We start from the raw sequence: 17,135 nt of genomic DNA on the forward strand, positions 1-17,135 counted from the left end.
CGTTCCAAACAATCTATTTACCGAGCATTGTAATCCGAGGCTCATTGTTCCTTGCAAACAGTGTTTTTCTGCTCGTGCAAACGAGCACGCTCGAAGGCGAGGCACGGGGATATTGGGGATTTACAGCCACCATTGCACCCCGGGGCTAAAGTGGTCGCGATATTTCCGGTTTGTATTTCCGGTCTGGCCCGACACGTCGCGGATCAACAGCACTCCTCCTCATCCACCCCCTGTTTTTTGCCACTCTCGATGTATCCTCTCTTTCTCTCACCCCCTCTCTCTTTCTCTCTCTCTCTTTTTCTCTCGCTCGCCCCCGTCTCCCTTCTGCTTTCTCTCTCGCTGTCGACATAAAAGGCCGTCAAAGTCAAAACACAATTAAGCCGAAATTGAATAAAGCTTACTTAAACGCACGATACAATACCGTTCTATTTCACGTAATTGGATCGATAATTGTGTATCGTGCGTGAAAAACTGGACACAGCTGGCTGTAATTATTTGCACGGGCCCGTTATCTGTGTTGTCTTGTTATGCGCGCGATCGCTATGCCGCAACGACCTAACGCACAGCACTGGGCGACACTAGTCCGCGCTGGTAATCGAATCTCGTGACAGCGTACGCACTTTTGCATTGTTTCGATGCGATTGGCCGTTCGAGAGTCACGAGAGCGGCAAACGTCTGTCCACGAAACGCGTCCCACTCTTACACGCGTAACACGCGTGCATTTTCTAATTATGATCCTCTCCTTCAGATTTATATTTTATAATTTGACAAATTTCTGGCGCCGTTCCGGTGTCATTTTTCAATCCTCCTTTGAGATTTTCCTCTCAAAGCCCTTGTTACAGCGTTTCCTTTGATAGACTAGAATGATTTTACTCACGGTGTATGTTACCGGGAAAGTGGAGCTTGCGGTAGAGACTCACCTGGAAAAAGAGAAAAAGATATCGTTAGTCTCTCGTGTACGGAATATCGAATAATTAAGTCGGTAGCGGGATTAAACGAAATTAAGAATATCCATGTATCATTATTATTAACCCTTTGCACTCGACTGGTGACTCTGAGATACCACTAAAATTGTTATATCACGTTCTAAGATAATTTTTACATTATCAAAGTTTAGATTATAAACATTATTGAAGGTGAAATGCATTTCGTCTTGTAAAATGAAAGTACTACAAGTCAGAAAAATGATTTTGGATTTACAGTTAAAATGACTTCGAATGCAAAGGGTTAACGTTATAAGAGACAGAAATATTTATTTGGTTCTCGTTGTCCATCGATTGTGGCAGACGATTTTTGTTTCGCGAATACGTTCAGAATGAACCGGATTACTTTAGGACGCTGTAGGAATGTAACCAGGTGCAATAAACGTTCCAATTACTGTGCAATCGCTCCCAGCGCGCAATCGTGATTATGAGAGGGACGAAATCGAAGTATCAATTCCATTATCTTCCACTTCTCTATCGTTTGTCTATGAACAGACTGGCCGGCAGAAATTAGTGCATTTTATCGCTTTTTCCATTCGAGTTCGCGGAGAGTCAAAGGAAACGCGATTATACGTCGCGGAAAAAAGAGTCGGTGAGAGAGGCAGAGCCGAAAAAAAAAAAATGGAAAATTGCTCTTTTGATCTTGCCACTCGACGAGATTACCGAAAGCACGGAGATCAAAGACCTAATAGAATTCGTTGCGTGAATTATCCCCGTATAAATGTTCTCATTACGCTTAGAAGATCGGACAATAATCGCGGAGTTTGAATTGCAAAAGTGATACCGAGCGGAATTTAATTTCGAGTTGGCCGACGCTTTACGAACCGAGGGGAGAGACAAAGAGAGAGAGTGAGAGAGAAAGAGAGAGGGGAGAGGTTACAAGTGTCTTGGGACTCGGAGGAAGACGGTTTCTTTCCTTTTTGCCCGTTTAATATCACCGTTGAACGTAACGCGTTAAACTTTGACGGCTTCTTTTGTTTCCCGCCCGCTATTGCAAGCGTTTAACGAGGGCTTCGGCGTACTTCGGTTTCGTACAATTGACCGGCTGAAATGGATTTAGGTGGCTCCCATAACCGCCTGACCCGCGAGTATTACTTGCGTGATCCACCGACGGTGGATGCAAAATCTGTTCGCCCACTGAATTTCTCAACAATTTCGAATATTTCAATCGCTCGAGACTCGTAAGGCAGGAGTTTTCAGCAAGAAACTCGAAGACTCGTTTACTATAAAAAGATATTTTTGAACCGTGATCATTTTATCGAGGTGTTGAAGCTCAAATAATGTTGAAGCTCACCAAATAATTAGAGCCACTTACTGAAACCGACGAGTTCATTCAACTCTTGTACCGGAGTTCTGATAATTAACTAATTTTTCCTACATATGTTACAAGTGATATTAGAGTGCATTCAAAGGTATAAATGGCGTAATCTCGAGGTAACCTTTCACTCCGAAAATGAGAATTGAATATTAAATTCATCCCCAACCAATGCCGAAGTATTTCTCGTGCGGGGGATATTTGGATGGCTAACTTTAGGTGAACCGCCATGTACATAGGTCGCATATTTAGTTCGTTAACATCAGCCGTCCCTTATAAACTATGCGTTCTAATATAACCGAACAGTTGGCAGACTTTCAATTTGGCGCGTTGTCAAATGCAAATTCATGCAGTCCCGTGCGTACCTCTTCCAGTAATTCGCATAAAATCGCGATCAAGAATCGACACGGTGTTCGTAATTGCAGAGTGCGAGTAGAAACGCGTAAGACTGAAAACGCGGACTGTCGTTAACGCTTTCGCAGTCCGTATGTGGGTCACGATAATTTTAAATAACAGCTTGATAGTCACACGTAGACGAGTACAACGAGCGCTGCGAGTTTAATTAATTTCTGGTCTGTCTGTTGCTGGAACTGTCCAAGCAAGAAATACGAAACACTGACACACTAGATTATTCTTTCTGATTATTAAATTGTACGTTTAATCGAGCGACACATAATAGTTGCCTAGTGTATTTTCCAAGAAACAGAATGGACATTCTACGATCGCAAAATAACTGCGCTTTTATTATTATCATTTTATCGTAATACAGTTGTGTCAAAAATTAGTAAGCGAATTTTGTAACCATGGAAACATTGAAATAGTTCAATGACGCCAATATAATGTAACCCAAATGTTCGATAAAACTTTTCATCATTTCGTTAACCTTTTGAGCTCTGAATACTCCTGGCCGAAACGGTTCGTAGGGACGGAGCGCGGCTATCGCTGACCATCGCCGGGGGCGGAATACTTTTTTGCCACACTGAAGTGACTATTCGAGGCGCAAACAGTAATAAATTATAGTGATTCTTTTGCAGAAGGTTAAATAATTAATCTTCTGATTGAATGCCTGATGATAGTGATTCACTATATTCTATTTCACTGTCGTCCCTTGTGAAATATTCCTTAAGATTTGATATTTTCTAGGGTGTCACGAATAAAAAAAAAAATCGAACAAGTTATATTCCGCACTATCGTTGTTGACGCGAGCGAGACCGTGAGGTTCTTACATTCACAAGACGATACTGCTGACTGAGTCGTTTTGAGTGCTTTGAGTCGCGAAAAGGTGACAGCGCAGGTAATTATTTTGAAATCTAATTTGTTAGAGAGTGGGACATATATAAAATGGGATTTCCGTTTCGGAAATTCCCGGGGATTTTTATGACCCTAATATTGCCCAACCGCTACCTAAGGAAGGCAAATTACTAACGAGTGCCCCTGTATTAATTTTACACGAAAATAACTGCATATTGATTGAAAAAATCGACAAACGCATATATGCGCCCTAGTCCAGGCCGATGACTTAGAGAAAACACATAAATGCGGCCTTAGACTACACGGATGACTTTCGCCGAACGCATATATGCGTCCATAGAGCTCTAAGGGTTAAGGGTCGCTTCGATTGCTTGGTTTTTTCAACGATTGCGAGTCTTTAACGACCGCGAAAGAAAATTCTTTTCGCCTGTATTTGAATTTATAATTTTCCAGTAGTATAGTTTTGTAATTTTATACAGTAGTATTATTATTTATACAGTATTATTTATACATAATATTATGTATAAATATTATTAGTAGTATACATATTATTATTATTTATACATAATAAAATAATTGATACAGTATTATTTATACAGTAGTATAGTTTTGCAATTTTATACATTATGATTAAAAAGTACAAAGCGATCTTCAAATCTCGATGAAACAGCAATACGGAAAGAAGTTAATTGGAGCGTGTGCTCCATTCCGTACAACATTTATTCGGAACATTTTTCAATAAGAAGCGAATAACTTATTTATCGAGATCTTCGTAACGAGTCTGATACGATATGCCGGTGCAAAGGATGAAATTTTAGAGGCTGACGAGCGTAAACGTGAGTAATGTAATTTATAACAACGCAAGACAGGATTTATTTAAATTTTCTACTATTTTGATTATAATACGTGCCTCAATGAAGAAGTTCGTATAAAAATTTCTAAGAAAAACATTTTTATGGTAGCAGAATTTGTGAAAGAAACAGTTCAGAAACCACTCATTTTGACTGGTTTGGTAGTTTTGGTGTTAAGCGAAGACGCTTTCTCCAGCACGCGTTAATCCGGTAAGATGTTTTTCGACGTTCGATATCAGGGTTTAACGCTAGCATTCTATATTTAACAACGACGAGGTACTTTATTTCGTCAACGTTCTATGTATCCATTAAGGAGACCACCGCGTAATATTGCAATACCCGGTGCAAGTTCCGCAGGAAACTGGATACAAAAGCAACAAGGAAAAGTGTCGGTTAAGATTCCCGGGAAACAGGAAACTTACATCTAAAAACTTTTTCAAGCACGGCACCGAACTTTTCCGGTTCCACATAATCGCTCCTCCTCGATTATAATTGTATAGCTCCGCCACGACGGTGGTAGTCGTACGCACGACATAATTGCTGGTAAAATTTTTAGATAGCGTTCCACGCTCGTATACCCGAAGCCCCATTAAATCTGCATAGGTTTCAATTTAACAAGATGGCCGACACTGCGAAGTATTCTCAAGTCGCTTCCTTGCTGGATTATTTAATAGCGCTGCGGGGGAGTCGTCGCGAGGAAAATTCGAAATGCTCGGCTATAGAGAAAGGAAGACATCATTGAAAATTGATGATCCGCGTGGGCGCGTTAATGGCCGACGCAGAACTTTTTCAAAGTATTGTAATTTCCTCTTACAGAGCAACTATAATTCTCCGCACGAGCACCCCGTGGCAAGTAGACACTACGAGGGTAATACCTACGGTACGATCCTTTTCGTAATGAGGTTTGGCTAGTTTGCAAGAAACTGTAATGCTACGTGCTGTATAGTTGGTCGCTAGAACCACGAGATTCGTAAAAGAATCGTAGAATATTTAGAAGACTTGAATATTATTTACGTTGTCGATGAAACAACGTAATTCAAACGATGACTTAATATTCGTGCAGAAATGCTAGAAATGTTGAAATTGTACAAGTATAAAATCTGTGGACAAAATAAATCTAAAATCTTTGATTAAAATAAATCGAAGACAAAAATCTTTGAAAGGAAACGTCAAATTTGACGGGTCTAAGATCCTGGAGAGAAAACAGAAATTTCGACGGGATTAACTCTTCGCAGTCGAGGCTATTTTAACTCCAAGATGTTTGTTTCAGTTCACAATATTTCCAACTGGTACGATCGTTTTTCTTCGATGCACAGAAAATTGAATCTGCTTGCTCTGTGGAGGACATCTGTTCTTTAACGATTCAACCCAAATGAATTTATTAAGTTCGATTTAGTAATGCGAACGTTCTTCTGAAAAATAGCACAGCAGTTTTTTTAAGCGCCTCGGAGACGTCACTTGGGTGCAAACAATCCTCGCACGAAAGTGCATTAAATTTTCCAGGACCACTGTCGCAGTGCGAAACTCGCCGACGAAATCGGTGTTTCGAAAAAGAAAAGCGAGTCTCTTGTGTCCCGCAATCCACGGGGAAGATTAAGCAGCCGCGATCAATGGATCGGCGCCGTTTGGAGAGAGAAAAAAAAGCCGCACAATGGCAGTCTACGTAATCCAGGATAGGTCAAAGTACCGGACTTACGTCCGAAGGAGCGCGACGCGAGGCACTAGGGGCACTAGCGCAAGTGGATTAATAATTCAAAGAAGCCGCAGTTAATACCTACATGACGTCACTTGGAAATCGATCCAATGAAACATGCATTACCCCGGGGAGTGACGTCTGTTCGAACTTACGGGCGTGCAGGGGCTCGGGCTCTCTCGGCGCATACGGAACGTTCGTTAAACTGTCACCGGATCGAAATCTCGCGACCTAAAATAAAACTTTCACGAACGAATGGTTCTCGGAATTCCGAGCTGTAACGAATCATCGGCCGCGGGCGTTCGCTGTCTCTATCGGCTAAAATATTCATTCTCGTTACGGGGTTACACCGACGACCGCTGCTCGTCCCGTCGCCACGAGAAAGAGCTTTCGTTTCATTCCGAGCGATCGAAAATTCCGCGGTGCCCGGTTCCGATTGTGCAAAGTATAAAAAGAAATCTGATCGACAGCCCAGTCGGTTTCTCTATGGATACCTGCCGCCGATGGATCGGATTAACGGCACGATTTTCACCACGGATTTAATGTTCCCGGAGTCGTTTACACTGCTTCTATTGCTTCTTTCGACGAAATTCGGTAACTCGTATGTATTTTGAGATTGTTCTGCCAGTTTGATCATCTTTAGTGTAATTGGATCGATTGATAATAAAATGTTGACGCAGTTTTTCTAAAAGAAAACTCCATTCAAGATTCTCAATTGTTTACACTGCTTATATTGCTTATTTGGACGAAATTCGGTAACTCGTATGTATTTTGAGATTGTTCTGGTAGTTTGATAATCTTTAGTGTAATTGGAAAATGTTTCTTCTTCGTGGCATCGATTGATAATAATATGTTGACACAGTTTTTCTAAAAGAAAACTCCATTCAAGATTCTCAATTGTTTACACTGCTTATATTGCTTATTTGGACGAAATTCGGTAACTCGTATGTATTTTGAGATTGTTCTGGTAGTTTGATAATCTTTAGTGTAATTGGAAAATGTTTCTTCTTCGTGGCATCGATTGATAATAATATGTTGACACAGTTTTTCTAAAAGAAAACCCCATTCAAGATTCTCAATTGTTTACACTGCTTCTATTGCTTCTTTGGACGAAATTCGGTAACTCGTATGTATTTTGAAATTGTTCTGGCAGTTTGATAATCTTTAGTGTAATTGGAAAATGTTTCTTCTTCGTGGCATCGATTGATAATAAAATGTTGACACAGTTTTTCTAAAAGAAAACTTCATTCAAGATTCTCAATTGTTTACACTGCTTCTATTGCTTCTTTGGACGAAATTCGATAACTCGTATGTATTTTGAGATTGTTCTGGCAGTTTAATAATCTTTAGTGTAATTGGAAAATGTTTCTTCTTCGTGGCATCGATTGATAATAAAATGTTGACACAGTTTTTCTAAAAAAAAACTCCATTAAAGATTCTCAATTGTTGAATAGGTTGCGATTCATTGCACGGTCCGGCTCCTAAGAATTAATTTGTGAATCAACGGAGCAACAGAAAAATTATTACTTATTTATCATGGTTTATCGTGAAGATTCGTAGAATTTTTCATTCACACTTACGCGATCAATCAAACACGTAAACAGTTTTAAACCTTTGGTTTTTGACGTACGTTGTATAAATCTTTATTTTGGAACTATATTCCAATTACTGCAGCGCCGTCCATGTTATCGATATCAAGAACAGTTTTACAATGTTTGCGGAACAGCGTAGAAAGCTGTTAAAGAAACTGTGTCCACCGGTTGTCAGTCCAGGGTAGATTGACGTCGATTGCAGGAACAATCGGGTTTTCCGAATTGAATTTAAACCGTGTAAACCGATATCGAAGAGAGGAATGCGGCTCGAGTTTTCGGATTCGAGCACTGCGCGAAGCGTTTAATTATCGAGTATCGTCGAGTGCATTTATTATCGAAGTTAACCCAGAATTGATATAGTCAAAGGGAAGGTAATTCCGCGTAATCCCGACGAATCAAAAGTGCTCCGCGCGGTGATTTTTATTCATCTGTTCGGAAGGAGAGAGCGATGGGAACGATAAGACGAGCTCTCCGATATTCATCTATCTTGGGCCCCGTTTCACGCGCCATTCCGGGCGACGTTGAACGAGTGTTTAATTAAACAGGGGAAACAGCGCGGAAGCACATTCTCTCCCCGAAAAGTTGAAGGATCTCGGAACGGCGCGTGAGATAATCCAGTAGCCGGCCGGCTTGCCGCCTGTTCCCATACAAGTTTCACTTTTACAGGGTATTAAATTCAGAATTGTCCCGTCGAACTCCGAAATGCGAAGAAGTCGGGCAAGTTTCCACGGGCAGCGTGCATTAAGTAACAAGATTATTCCGCGGCGAAAACGGAGAGCGACGGAGCTGGCGCGGCGAAAGGCGAGACTAATTAATACGCTTCGTTATTATCGCTCTATAGCGAGTTACGCCTCTCGACGATCGTCTTCGCTTCCGAAACGAATCTTCGAAATGCAATGAGAAAACTGCTCGTAAGCTGGCGCGCGTTGCACAGTGGCCTGGAAACCCGTTTTTTGGCGGTCAAAATTATTTATTTCATTACTTATTTTATTACTCATCCTAGAATTCATCTCAACGCTAGCTAGAACGTTTGGAAGTCTAAATGGAGATGAATTCTGTTTTTTATATATATAAAAAGAAAATTTTATTTTTTGTCCTATGCTTCACAGCTTTTCATCGTTCGTAAGCAATACAATCTCCAATGATCTACGTACATAGTATGATAAACGTGAATGACGGAAAGCTATTAATTCTTCTATTATTAAGTCGGTGCAAGAACAATGCGAATCCTTCCAATTTGCCTTGCGCAAAGAACTCGTCCGATACATCTTGCTGTTTTAATCAATTATTGTGTAATAAATTAATGTAACGAATTAACTAAATTTTAAATTATTTAAATTTTAAATTAACTAAAAATTACTGTAATAAATTATTTGAACAAGCAGAAGAATTCAGTCTTCATCGCCAGTCTTCATCAAACTCGCAAGCTGCGACGTTTGGGCACCAATCCGATGCAATAAAAATCTACTTTTGACAAATAGAAAATTCGAGTAGGCAGAAAAAAAAATGGACGAGCTAAGTCGCATAAGAATCCTAAGCGCTACTAGGTCGTTACAACTCGCTAAAAAGATCGCACTGATAGACGAACGGAACCAAAACGTGCGGTTCTGTAGCGAATGTTCTCATTGCAAAGCCGATTACTTGCGATTGATAAACATAGTACGTTACACGGAAACCTTCATCCGCTTCATTGGTAAAACGGCAGTAAGCGGATACTGCTTCAATATTTGAATAATCGGCGGCGTGACGAGTAAAAATCGTATTATAAAAATACGGACTACCCTCGGGGCTCTAACTAATTCAACGATCCCGTCTGACAATACGTGTTCTATTCCCTGTGTGCTCTTTGCGTATCGTGGCATCGACAACGTTCGTCCGATTCCATGAAAAATGCGCGCACATCGCGTGCCGGATTCTAGCCTGCGTCTGCGGCCACCGGTTTCAATAATAAAGGAGCCGTTGCGGGGGCGAAATTGAAACACCGCCGAATTCACAGCGACCGACAGCGATGGTGTCGCTATCAAGATGTAAGGTGGCCAACAGGTAACCCGGTAGGCCCGCCATCAAACCGGTCTGTACCTGTGGTAAAACATAAAATTGGTGGCAGCTGTAGAACGCGGAAAATGCCCGGCGCCAGCTACGGTGAAATTTATCGCCGTAAAACGAACGAATTTCTCTGTCCCTCATTCTATTCTTCTCCTCTCTTTCTCTCTCCTTCTCTCTCTCTCTCTCTCTCTCTCTCTCTCTCCTTCTCTCTCTCTCTCTCTCTGTCTCTGTCTCTGTCTCCCTGTCTCTCTCTCTCTCTCTCTTTCTCTATGCGAGTTCGTGGCCTATAGAAAATCGTTAATTGTCCGCGCCGACGCCGGCGTTAATTTGCTTTGATATACGGGCCAATTTATTCTTCGGCAACGAAACCCCGATTTTTATGGCGTCGCCTGCTTGCGGCTACCTGCGAAACTCGCCTCTCATTGGCGCATTAATGGCGCTTTGATTGCAGAATGGCGGAAGATCGTACTTTTGCAAAGAATCTTTTATTTGGCGCACGAATTATTGCGGCCACGGGGCGTCGGCTTTAAACCTTTCAATGATTAACCGGTTTAATTTGTGGTATTCGTGAGAAATTTAATCTATCGCGTTATTTATACGATCCGAAGCTAATCTCTATAAAGCGTAAAAATAATAAAAAATGTAGATATTTCTTCCGTGACAGTTTTTCATTTCAGTCAGCAGTGAAAAGGTTAAAGTGATTCGTTTTAAAATATTTGCAATACATGCAATAAAATATTATATAATAAAATATTTGTTGTGTAAATATTAAAACGTATACAACATATTTATGTATGTATGAAGCTTTTGATTACACTACACATTTAATTCGTCCGAATCGGAACGCGTTTCTCTCGATGTTTATGGAATTACTGCAACGTTTGATTTTCGGTAAATGGCGATTTACAATCAGAAACCGTCGCAGCACAAAAATGCGACCCTTTTGAAAGGCAATAAGTTCGGCCGCCCCGGAAAACTGGAATATCAGATTTCAAATGCATTTTAAGGATACGCGACGGGGAAAAATTCCGTTTCGCTGCACCGTTTCATTTCGTTGCGGAAAATATGGAAACAATGGGATTTCCGTAGCAAGATCAACATAGTACGCTGTCGTTCAGGTTGCAACATATACGACGAAAGTGTAAATCGAGCACTTGAAGGGTCCCGGAATTTTTCAACCCCGCTGCGAACTCTTCCGTTTTTTCCTGTGTAACGCGAAAGTTTTATGTTTTCCTCTCTTCAACGGAGTACCATGGGTATTCAAACGGCGGTGTACAGTGTTGAAATTGCGAGTGTCAACGCACTTTTACGCGCAGTATTAGCACGAAAAAGGGTCTCGGTGCTTTCGTGCCGCTATCGAGGAACGAGGGCGATTCAGACTTGCGAGCTCCTTCTAATTTCGCGAGTGGAAACTTGTGTGCACAGTGTGCCGCGGTATTCTGTATGTCAAACTTCTGCTGTGGTCCGAATTTTTTCGAAGAAGAGTGCTTCACGCTGTCCAGAAGGTTCGACACTTTACATAAAAAAATCTCGTGATTTTCGATACGATATTTGTAAATCGTTCAGTTGTAGAAAAAGGTTGCCGTGTCACTCGAAGTGACCATCGAATCTAATAGAACATCGATTTTACATGTAAAAAAATACAGGAGAAAGTTCTTTCCTCGTATCCTAATTGAACAGTTGCGGAAACAAAAAATTTATTCGATAAAAAACTTACAAAAATTGACTTCATAATCAAAAAGTGTGGTCCAGAGATTTAGCTATTTGTTTTATTTAACGCAATATAATGCAATATACTTAACGTAATCTATCATCTGGTTTACACACTACATTTGTATGTTATATGTCGTTAATAATTCTTTTATGGATTGTATTTTTTTGCGAGCCGACATGCATGTCAGGCGAGATTCGGGGTGTTAGCTTTGAGCTTTTAGCTCAAATATTATGTTTTTAGCTCGAAAGCTCGAAAAGCTCAATGTTCAAAAAGCTCGAAAGCTCGAAGCGCGAAAGCTCAAGATTCATAAGTGCAATGTTCAAAAAGCTCGAAAGCTCACGATCCATGAGCTCAAAGTTCAAAAAGCTCGAAAGCTCAAGCACAAAGCTCGAAGCTGAAGATTCATAAGCTCAATCCTCAAAAAGCTCGAAAGCTCAAACTCGAAAGTGCGAAAGCACAAGATTCATAAGCTCAATGTTCAAAAAGCTCGAAGCTCAAGCTCAAAAGCTCACGATTCATGAGCTCAAAGTTCAAAAAGCTCGAAAGCTCAATTCTCAAAGAGCTCGAAAGCTCAAAGCTCAGAAAATAACGCTGTAACAGCTGAATACGAAATAAGACGATCCTCGTTGAAAATTAGTGACGAGATAGAAGAATATTTGTCGAGCAAATTAGCCCTTTCACCAGCTCAACCAATTTTAGAAAAGTTATTCCGTTTTAAATGGTGTTCACATCCATGTATTTATAAAACCACGATTGTAAATATTCCACATGTTTAGCTCGAATATTATGTTTTTAGCTCTCGAGAGCTCAAAAAGCTCAAAAAGCTGTTAGGTGTTAAATAAAGCTCAAAGTGTTAAGCACAAAGCTTTGAAAAGCTGTTGAATAAAAAAAGAACGACCGCTCGACAATTGCAAAACAGCAAATTCTTCAACGTCTATAGAACATTTGAAGCGTTTATTTTAATTGCGACAAATTCTTATGGAATTTCGGGGAATATCCATATTCCGTACCCATACAGATTCGTAATCTGGCTCCGGCATCGAACCACATTCTCCACTTTCCAGTTGCAAATACAAAGCAGAGGGAGAATTCTAGTGCACAAGCTCTGCTAACCGCTCCCGCGGAATCGCCTCTATTTCGATGATGCAAAACGATTCTCCCCAGCCCGATAGCGTTCAAGAAACGAAAAACCAGTAATTCCAGCAGCTTTGGGAACTCCTTTGTCAGATGCCACTGCAAGGCGTTCAGAATCCCTTTATACGTCTCTGAAGAAACATACTTCCGCCGGAATATCTCGCATCCTCCCAGAAACGCGGCTCCACGGCGCGACGCGAACGAGGCTTCGCGGAGAGGGGTGCAAGCGAGGTTGGGGGTACCGAATTTCTCTAATTACTGGCATAAATCCAGCGAAAGAATTTAGCCACTCCTTGCCTGTACCGCGGGGATGGGAGGCCGGCTCGGCTCGGCAACGCGCCGCCCGCCGCGAGTATTCCAGCTATCGCGTACACAGCGAGCGGAAAGTTGGTTCGATATTTTCCACGCACGTGCACGAGAAATATTTGTGCAGGTATGCAAATTTCATCCCCTCAGCGCAACCGGTCCGACCGAGCCACCCCTCGTTCCTCTTTGCACCCTCTCTTCCGTCTCGCAGTCTGTCGCGCTCGGCAGATTAACATCGATGTTCCGGGAACAAAATCCCAATGCGTGGGTATTATCGTTCATGCTATCGGGCAACAATGCGCCGAGTAAAAAAAATAGGTGTTCCCGTTGCGTTGCACGGCAGCGAAAGTAACGGCGCGCGACGGCGCGACGCGGCGGCGACGGCATCGCAGAGCGACGACGCTGCCGAAAAAAGAGGGGCACAGAGGGATTATCGATGTTTTACTCGGAAGACCGATATCCTCCGTGTCCGCGGGCCGAAGGATTACGCGGGACGAGCTTCGAATAATCTTTGGCATCGGTAATTCGAGTCTCAGACCGGCGCGTCGCGTCGAGTACGTCGAGTGGGACGGGTTCTGATGTCAGTCGATCGCGAATTCCGACCCCTGTAAATTCTCGCCGTGCACCCTCCGAGGGAGCTCGACTCTTTAAGGGCTTGCATTTTCGAGTGTTTTCAATTGCGGCCAAATCGAATCCCAACGAAATGTTTCACCGAGAAGGGTAATATTTTCTGCGAATTCAATTCGGACAATAGATTAAGCTAGATTAACCCCTTCACTTGTACGCTCGAGTTAATTCGAGTGCGCTAAACAGGCCAAACCGTGCATACACTCGAGATAATTCGAGCGGCGTTGTAATTTATGCTGCTATCATTTTTCACACTCGAATATAATCGAGAATTGAATATAACAATGTGAAAGCAAAGAAAAGAAGATCGTTTTATTGATATTTATCATTTACATGGGATTGTAAGCTATAACACTTATTTGTTCAAGAATAAAATATAGCCTTTTTCCATGGAACAAAAGCGCAGTATATCAAAATTCTCCACCAAAAATTGATTTCTTTTGGCAGGTTTTTTTTAAAAAAAAAAACAGTGCGTTAAGGGGTTAAATATTTACTGATTTTTACTCACTGTAATTTGTCTTCCCTAATTTCTACATACGTAAGCTTGCCGACAGAAGTTAGGAGACTTTATACAGGGAAGCTCGCGGTTACAACCGAGCAGAGGGTGATTCTACATGAAAAATTAAGGAACAAATTTGGTATAATATGTTTTTATTCGGGGCTCCGTGTTCGAGAAAATTGACTTTAAAGTTTGTTCACCTTCGTAAAGGATTTAGTTGTCGTTAACCCTTTTACCGCAGTTGCCTCTGTCCGAGATAGTGTTTACGTTTCGTCAGAGGAGCAAGGGGGTGTTGCGCTCGCTCCGCCCCACCTCTGCACGCACGTAGTCGCAACTTTCCTGTGACCTCCCGAAGCCCACTTCTCTATTGGGGAATCGGTCGCCCGCTCCACCCAATCACGTCTCTCGCTCGGCGCGTAACTTAGCCAATAATAATCAAAAGTCTGGAAATTGGAAGAGGCTAGGTGGAGCGGGCGACCGATTCCCCTTGCCTCTTGCCTACTGCGTCATTTAGTTTATGCGTCGCGTGTTTCATTTTCTCGTTTCCCGATATTACCTTCTGGTTCTTAACGTTGTAAGTAGGCCTAAGATATCCGTAAAATTCTTATGCTATATATATATAGCATAAGAATTTTATATATATATATGTTACAGCGAAACACCGAAATCTGGAGAATGTCGACTTTCACCGGTGAATGTCAACATTCGCATAGTCGCTTGGTGTATGTCCGAAATATTTGCTAAATACCCTTATTTCTGACTTACACCGGTAAATGTTTACATTCACCATGCACTAATGGTGAATGTTGAACATGTTGGAGATTTATATTTTCTTCTCCGTAATTCAGTCGCTATAAAACGCCACAAGGGTGACGCAACTTTTTCGCCTCTCTTTCTGAAAGGAATGACCAAGAATTTAAAATACACGGTACATTCTACATGAGGAAAGAAAATAATAGTAATAAAAAAATTACTTACTTATGTGATTCAAATCTTATTTATTGCAACAACTTAAACTATTATGATACTTTGAATTGCACAAGAGTCCCTTGCTTTTACAACTGCATTTATTTGTGGAACACTTCCTTTTGCAATGACAGGTTTTGGACCTCCACCAGAGCATATCTGTGATTGTCGACACACACCGGAGAGGGTCCGAATGTACAACAATGTAATGAAATATTCGATCTTTCACCGACGTATTTGGTATCTGTTGACATTCACCGGTGAAAGTCGACATTCTCCAATTTCGGTCATTCACGGTAACATATATATATAACTCAATTTTATAAGTGAAAATAATCATGTTTTGCTCGTGCAGTATTACTCTCATGTTGGCGAACTCATCATTCGTTGAACTGTGCTCGGACACGGAATTATTTAAATTAAAATATCATTTACGTACTTTGTTAATCTTCACTGTACACCTTGCTTAAAAATTTCATATGTTACACACGAGGTGCCATGCATACTAGAAAATTAAAACGGCCGTCACGGTTAAATTACTTATTATTTCGGGTCCGAAAAATTAGTGAATATTCTTCAGACGTTTTAAAGTAAAGGTGAGCAGCGTTTTTCTTAAAAATATCACTGTTACGTAGTAAAAAAAATCCGGAAAGTTCTCGCTTCGTGACTTGTTCAATACTTCGAACGCGGCTCGAGTCCGTCCCGACCATCTGTCAAAGCCTCGTGCTGCGGACTCCATCGCGGACTCTCCCTCTCGCACCGTCACCTCTCATTGGCTAGTGTTTTTCGTTAATAACTCGTAAACAAAGCCGCGGATTGCATTTTCGCAAAGGAAAAAGTTACTTCAAATGACCTCAGCTACCCCTCATTTTCGGCTGTTAAAATAATTGTGGAACACCCTGTATATATGCTATATATACATATTGCAAGTTCGCCAACATGAGAGTAATACTGCACGAGCAAAACATGATTATTTTCGCTTATAAAATTGAATTTCACTTCATAAATATTGAACACATATCTAAGATGTGTATGATAACCGTTTAAAAAAATCATATGATACAACATAAATGTAAACAATATATGCATATTACAGCACGTTTGCTGCACAATGCAATTGGAAGTTAATCAGGATACTAATTAGTAATTAGTAATTATAAATAATCATGTATTTATCGGAATAATCTGAAGTTAATGCTTTAGAATAAGTCCGGCCTATATATTGTTAACATTTTAGTAAAATTTGATGTTTCGATAAATATACGTCATAATATGTTAAAAGTACGTTTTATTAAAATAAAAGTACACATTATAGAGAAGCATATACATATATTGTTTTATTTAACGTATCCGACAAATAAAAAGAATAAAAATACAAGAAATATTCTTTTAACGCTAATGCCGAGCGATTAAATTGACTGTGTGCATTGCTTCATGACAAGGTCCAATTTATTTAGATTTGTACCGTTTTTATTATAGTAGTTGCTCCAATATTGTAATATATTCAATCAACTCCCGCGAAAATGTTTTTAAATTTTGCACACAACGCAAATTTTTATTCTTCGTTAAGGTTTACTACGGTCAAGAATTTTCGTGCGTGTAACATTATTCTTAATTTTTGTCGGCAATTATATAAAATACTCTGGCTCAGCAATAAATCATATAAACAAAAACAATGCACGTTATAGAATCCGTGCACCGAGAACAAAAACGAAATATTTTTACAACGATTGTTCACTGGGCAAATTCCGTTTGTATCCTTTTGTAGTATACGCCCTAGTTTGTCCTGCGTTATTATTCATAGAGAATGAAAATGCCGTAAAGAAAAAAAAATGTAATCCTACAAGCAAAAATAATATCACCATTAATCCCAGGCAGATTCGTTCAGCCGCCGAATAGGGGAATCGCGGCCAAGTGAATCTGTAATATTGCTAATTAAATCGAAGTCATCCGAGCCGGCTAATTAAATGGTCGTCATTGAAATTCGTTTATTGCAATGACGCGACGCGTCACACCGGCCAGCAAGAACCCGGGGCCCGTATTATTGGACGATCTCTCGAGAACTAATTTCCCGCTATAAACGTTCGCGGCGTTGTTTTGCCAGCTCTGATCGATTTCCGCGAGGCGTGAGAGCGGTATTAAACGTTTCCAGAAATCC

At 40.8% G+C, this 17,135-nt stretch overlaps 1 protein-coding gene across 2 annotated transcripts in view; it reads right to left on the reverse strand.

Moving 5' to 3' along the window:
- The window catches only part of Sema2a (Semaphorin 2a), a 489,458-nt gene that overhangs the window by 231,058 nt on the left and 241,265 nt on the right, over positions 1-17,135 (reverse strand). The gene's annotated exons all lie outside the window — the stretch shown is intronic.

The sequence above is a fragment of the Megalopta genalis genome, chromosome 4, assembly GCF_051020955.1.
Source record: "Megalopta genalis isolate 19385.01 chromosome 4, iyMegGena1_principal, whole genome shotgun sequence".
In the NCBI taxonomy this organism is placed as follows: Eukaryota; Metazoa; Arthropoda; class Insecta; order Hymenoptera; family Halictidae; genus Megalopta; species Megalopta genalis.